This window comes from Capsicum annuum, chromosome 7 (assembly GCF_002878395.1).
Source record: "Capsicum annuum cultivar UCD-10X-F1 chromosome 7, UCD10Xv1.1, whole genome shotgun sequence".
NCBI lineage: Eukaryota > Viridiplantae > Streptophyta > Magnoliopsida > Solanales > Solanaceae > Capsicum > Capsicum annuum.
The window spans coordinates 178620243-178627234 of record NC_061117.1 but is presented as its reverse complement, the minus strand read 5'-3'; positions in this window follow the sequence as shown (position 1 = coordinate 178627234).

The window sequence follows — 6992 nt, the reverse complement described above, 5'->3', positions numbered from 1 at the left end:
TTTTCTTTATAATTATTTTTGTTCTATTTTATATTCTTTATATTTTTTAAAAAATATAACTAGTCGAACACAAGTTATGGATGATAAGGTAAATACCACATTGTTTATTGTATTAGTAGTCACATCGCTATCTATATTTTTATATTTATTGATACAACTGTATTTGTATTTTAAAGTTCGCACTTTATTTTTAATTTATAGTTCGGATTTGTATTTGTATTTAATAGTTCACACTTGTATTTGTATTTATTAGTTTGCGCCATCATTTATATGTTATATAATTCACACTTGTATTTTAAGGAATTATTTTATATTTATATTTTATAATTAATTGCATATTATACTGGGTTATATTTATATTGTGGTTTTATTGTGTTTGTATATTTAGATTATATTTGGATTATACTTGTATTTGTATTCTATTTTCTTCATTTATCTTTTTATTTTTAAGAAATCGTTTTGTATTTATATTTGTAAGTTGATTGTATATTGTATTTAGTCGTGACTATGTACAATTTATCATTTGTATTTGTATACAAACAAGTAAGTGTATTAATTGTATTTTCGTGATTCTAAAATATATAAATATATAATGTATCATTTGATACAAATGTACCGTTTTGTATTTGTATATCAAAATCATCATTCATATTTATAAATAAACAAATATCACTTGAAACAAATACAATGACAAACAAATGAAACAAATAATTTTACAAATATAAATACAATATGTATTTGTATAAAAATTGAGTTGTATTTATTTGTATTCAATAAATACAAACAAGTATTCGTAGAAAGAAAATCAATCATTCCATTTCAATAATTAAAAAAGACAAATGATAGTTCATACTTGTATTTATATGTTATAGTTTGCATTTGTATTTGTATTTTAGAATTCACACTTATATTTATATGTTATAGTTCACATTTAAATTTGTATTTTATAGTTCACACTTGTATTTGTATGTTATAGTTCGCATTTGTATTTGTATTTTATAGTTCGCACTTATATTTGTATTTGCTAGTTCGCACAAATGAAAAGAAGGAGATAAATTATAAAAAAAAAAAAAAAAGGAGAAAAATGAGAGAAAAAGAAGGATAAAAAAATGAAGGAGAAAAAATACTCAAAAAAAAGAAGAAGAAAGGAGAAAAATGAAAAGGAAAAAAAAGAAAAAGAAAAAATGAATAAAAACTAAAAAAAAGAAAAATAAAAAGTGAGAAAAGAAAAAATAAAGAGAAAGCAACAAAAAAAGAAAAAGAAAAACTAAAGAGAAAAAACTAAAAAAGGAAAAAAAGAAGAAGAGAATAATAGAAAATAGAAAAAGAGAGAAAATACATGAGAAAGACTATGAATTGTAATTAACAATAATTAATAGGAAAGTGGAGGCTATGAATTGTAATTAATTAAAAATTAGGCATTAAGTGATAATAAAATCCCAATAGTGGCTAATCTGTATAATTTTCCCTATGCCTTTTTATTTTCTCTTGCTTCATTTATTTAGGTTAATTATGTGAAGAAATTTATTATTTTTTCAATTAAATATTTATTAGACAATTATTTCAAATTATAAAATCACTCAAAATTCATTTGTGAGAATTATAAAAAAATTTGTCTATATTTTTCTACTTTGTATTCGTAATATCTAACAGACTTTTGAGTCTTAAAATTTTTTAGTATATTCAATTCTATTTTTATTTTTATTTTTTCTTTTATTTAATACATTTAATGCATTATTGTGTGTATCTCCATGGCTAGGTCTATTTTTTTTAAAAAAAAAGATTATGAATTTTTTATTGTTTTTTTTTTAAATTAAGTTTGTAAACAAATGTATATGTGATATAATAAACTTGTGTGCTTAGATTGTCCTCTTGAGATGGAGGAGTAGGGTGAGTAAATTTAAAAGCAAAATTAATTTTCAAATAAAAAATGTGTATTTCCAAAATTTTTATTATCAACACACTATTACTTTTATTTTGATTTTTTCTATTTGATATTTAATTTAGAAAAAACTATAAAATTCATAAGTTTAACTATCAAAAATATATACACACTTATATATAAGAAATATTAAAGAATTTACTGAATGAAAATTAAAAATATAATTGCATGATATAAAGATAAAATATTATAAATATGTAAAAAGGAAATTTATATAAAATATTATTTTAGTAATTTTTTAAATAGTGTTAACATTTTTTTAAATAGATTACTTTATATTTGATCTTTTGCATTTTTCTTTTACCTTTTTATTTGTTACTCTTAATTTTCTTTTATTTGTTGTTAATTGTTAGTGTGGGAGTGGTCTTTTGGGAAGACTTTAAGGGGAAATCTTTCTCCCAACTTGTATCTAGTAATGGAAATGCTAGCCCCAATTGTTTCGTTTTTGTGCCTGACTAGGCCTTGCTTGTAAAGCAATACTCTTCTTCTACTTAAAGCACCTTTATTTTACCGGAAAAAAAAATTGCATTTATGTGATTAATGTTTGATTCTTACCTTATGTAGGTATGACTCTTTGTTTTCTCTTGCTTCATTTATTTAGGTTAATTATGTGAAAAAGTTTATTATTTTTCTTTTTTTAATTATATATTTATTACACATTTATTTTAAATTATAAAATCTCTCAAAATTCATTTGTGAGAGTTATAATGATTTTGTCTATATTTTTCTATTATATATTTGTAATGTCTGACAGTCTTTTGAGTCTCAAAATATTTTAGCATATTCGATTTTATTTTTGTTTTCATTCTTTCTTTTATTTAATACATTTAATGCACGAAATTATTGTGTGTATCTCCATGACTAGGTCTATCTTTTTTTTAAAAGATTATGAATTTTTTATTTTTTAAAAAAATAAGTTTGTAAACATATTTATATTTGATATAATAAACTTTTTATAAAATATATTACTTCATATTTGATATTTTGCATTTTTATTTTACCTTTTTTTTGGTTTCTTTTATTTTTCTTTATTGGTTGTTAATTTTAATTACATTTATGTGTGATTAGTGTTTGATTCTTACCTTATGTAAGTATGACTTTTTGTTTTCTCTTGCTTCATTTATTTAGTCTAATTATGTGAAAAATTTATTATTTTTTAAAATTAGATATTTATTACACATTTATTTCAAATTATAAAACCACTAAAAATTCATTTGTGAGAATTATAAAGATTTTGTCTATATTTTTCTATTTTGTATTTGTAATGTCTGACAGACTTTTGAGTCTCAAAAAGTTTTAGTATATTCAATTTTTATTTTTTTTTCCATTCTTTGTTTTACTTAATACATTTAATGCACGAAATTATTGTGTGTATCTCGATGGCTAGGTCTATCTTTTTAATTTTTTTTTTTTATAGATTATGGATTTTTATTTTTTTTAAAATTAAGTTTATAAACATATCTATATTTGATATACAGAAACTTCTATGCTTAGATTGTCCTCTTGGGATGGAGGAATGGGGTGAGTAAATTTAAAAGCAAAATTAATTTTCACAAAAAAATGTGTATTTGCATATGTTTATTAACACACTATTACTTTTCTTTTGATCTTTTCTATTTGATATTTAATTCAGAAAAACTATAAAATTCATAATTTTATCTTTCAAAAATATATACACACTTATATATAAGAAATATTAAAGAATTTAATGAATGAGAATTAAAAATATAATTGCATGATATAAATATAGAGTATTATAAATATGTAAAAAGAAAATTTATATAAAATAATATTTTATTTATTTATTAAATAGTGTTAAATTTTTTTTAAATAGATTACTTTATATTTGATCGGTTGCATTTTTCTTTTACCTTTTTTTGTTACTTTTAATTTTTCTTTATTTATTGTTAATTATATATGCATTTATGTGTGATTCATGTTTGATTCTTATCTTATGTAGGTATGATTCTTTGTTTTCTCTTGTTTCATTTATTTAGATTAATTATTTGAAGAAATTTACTATTTTTCTTTTTTTAATTAGAAATTTATTACACATTTATTTTAAATTATAAAATCATTCAAAATTTATTTGTGAGAGTTATAAAGATTTTGTCTATATTTTTCTATTTTGTATTTGTAATGTCTGACAGACTTTTGAGTCTCAAATTTTTTTAGCATATTCAATTTTATTTTTGTTTCCATTCTTTCTTTTACTTAATACATTTAATGGACGAAATTATTGCGTGTATCTTCATGACTAGGTCTATCTTTTTTTTTTTAAAGATTATGAAATTTTATTTTTTTTTATAAATTAAGTTTGTAAACATATTTATATTTGATATAATAAACTTGTGTGCTTAGATTGTCCTCTTGGAGCAGAGGAGTGGGGTGAGTAAATTTAAAAGTAAAATTAAGTTTCACAAAAAAAATGCATATTTGCATGTTTTTATTAACACACTATTGTTTATAATCAATTTTAATAGTTTAATTTATTCAAACATATAATTACTTATTTACAAAATTGATTTCAACATTTCTCATTAACACGTAGATGCTTATAAATACTTTTAATCACTTCATCTTGACATAGTTTTTATTTTATTTTATGAAACAAATTTAAAGAAGACTTTATATTTTATAAATATATTTTACGATTGCTTTCAATAATCAAATATAATGAAAAATAAAATAATAAATATGATTAAATTCTTATGACCGCATGAAGCGCGGATAAATTTACTAGTTGAAAAGTAAAATAGGACCCATTCCCTTATCCTTCAATGATATCTGTACAGGTTGCAGGGGCATGATGGTAATAAAATGAAAGTGGGTAGAGGTTCTTGTAGGAGCATGGTCTGTAGTTAAATGAAAGATGGTGGACTTTTTATAAATTTTTCAATAAAGTATAAGCAACACAACAGAAAACTCAATTTTTGCAAGCAAATTAATTCTTATGAATGTTATTTAATCACCTTAATACCCCCAGGGTTTTATTTAATGTCCACAACCAGACATGTTGAAAGTTTCAAGTTTGCTCTTCTTATATATAAAATATCTATACATATTATAAAGCAGAGGACAAAGCACCAGAGAAGCCAAGTCTCAGAAGAATAGAAAGCCATGTGACAGTTTTTAGGACAAAGCTTGATATTATTGTAGTAAAAATTTTAAATTAAAGAATATTAAATTTAAAAAGGTTCAAAAGATTAGAAAATATTTGAATTTGAAAATATATTATCTTTTTGAAGAGTTTTAAATAGGTTTTTACTCTTTTATAAACTTATCCATCTTAAAATTTTAATGTTATAAAACATATATAAATGAAATTTAATTTAGTATTAAATGAATGATGATGCCGATGATAATAATAATAAGAATAAGAATAATTAATACTACAAAGGTTAATAGTATTGTAATAAAATTTTTAGAATTACTTGAATTTGAAAATATTAACTTAAAACTAGCAATCTAAGATTAAAGCGATCTAAATGAACTATTATTATTTCATAAACATATTCCCTTTAAAATGATATTAAATATATTTGAACACATTTAGTTTTATAATTAATAGAATTAGCAACACTATTAAAAAATCAATGTTGTAAGTCACTCTAATCTTAACTATACGATTTTGATCAAAAGATAAGGCCGACTTCTAAATCATTTGAAAATTAATCACCTTAGTCAACAATATTTGAAAAATTATTAGGATTTTAAAAGAATTTGAACTTGACTAAAAATGAAATTGAATTTATTGACAAACATTTTAGAATTGACATAACAAATATATATTCTATACAGAATTAAAGAGGAAAAAATAGTGTGGTGATCCATTTGTCATCATCATAACATGCCAAGTTAAATTTAAAAATGTCAATCCAAATAATAATAATAATAATAATAATAATAATAATAATAATAATAATAATAATAGAATATGTTGTTTACATAATTATAGCAATAAAGAACACTTAATCCTACTTTCTAGCAACTATAAGAATATTTTAACTAGATGAAAATTTTAAATTTAATCTAATTACAACTTCCTCTATGATTTAGAGTTTTAGTGTTATGTCAATTCTTAGTGCTTATCATAATTTAATTTAAATTTAAATTAAAGATAGTGTTATTTTAATTTCTTATCATTATCTTAATTTTGAAGTTCAAAAACTAATACCATTATAAATATATACACTGATGTATTTCAAATTTATCCTCACAAAAAACACACCATCTAATATCCATCAAACACTATGTCTACTAAAATCGATAGTCTTCATTAAAAATTATAAAATATGTCTTCTAAGCTTTCTTCTCATTTTTTTTTTGTTATGTTATCTATAATTGATCATTAGTTTAATTATTCCTGAATTTATTTACTGCATTTTTTATATTCTTTATTTTTTAGATTTTTTTTGTTTCGACATTTTCACTTTTTATATGTAGATGAATAACGGAGGTATCATACATTAATCTACTTTTCTAGCTTGGATTCAAGTAAGTAATTTTTTTTTTATGATTTTGTTTATTTGATTTTTGATAAAAATAAATACAAAGCGATAAATTGTATTAATTAGTCTCATCAATTTTTTTTCTAATTTTAATTCTGTTGGCATTTTTTTCTTATGACTTTGATACAGTGTATTTGTTCTTTAATACTTATTATTCTCAAGAAATTTTTTATTTTACTAATAAATATAACTTTAAAAAATTTCTCATTGATTTTTTTTGCAGTACGCTTGCACTAAGAATAATAGTTGTACTTCTTAGTTGAATCTGAGAATGTAAAATATATTATACTTCTTTTTAAATTGTTATTCTATTTATTTGATTTATACTAAAAGAGATCTTTTTTCATTAAGTAGCAAGCTACTGAGAAGTCACACGACAGTTTTAGAACACAATTTAACAGTTGTAATAAAAATTTTGATTAACAGATTAAAAATATTTTAATTTAAAAACACATTATCCCTTATTAAAAAAATAAATTAGCTTAAAAATAGAATTTCAGGATTGAAGAGTTCTAAATAGACTTTTACTCTTTCATAAA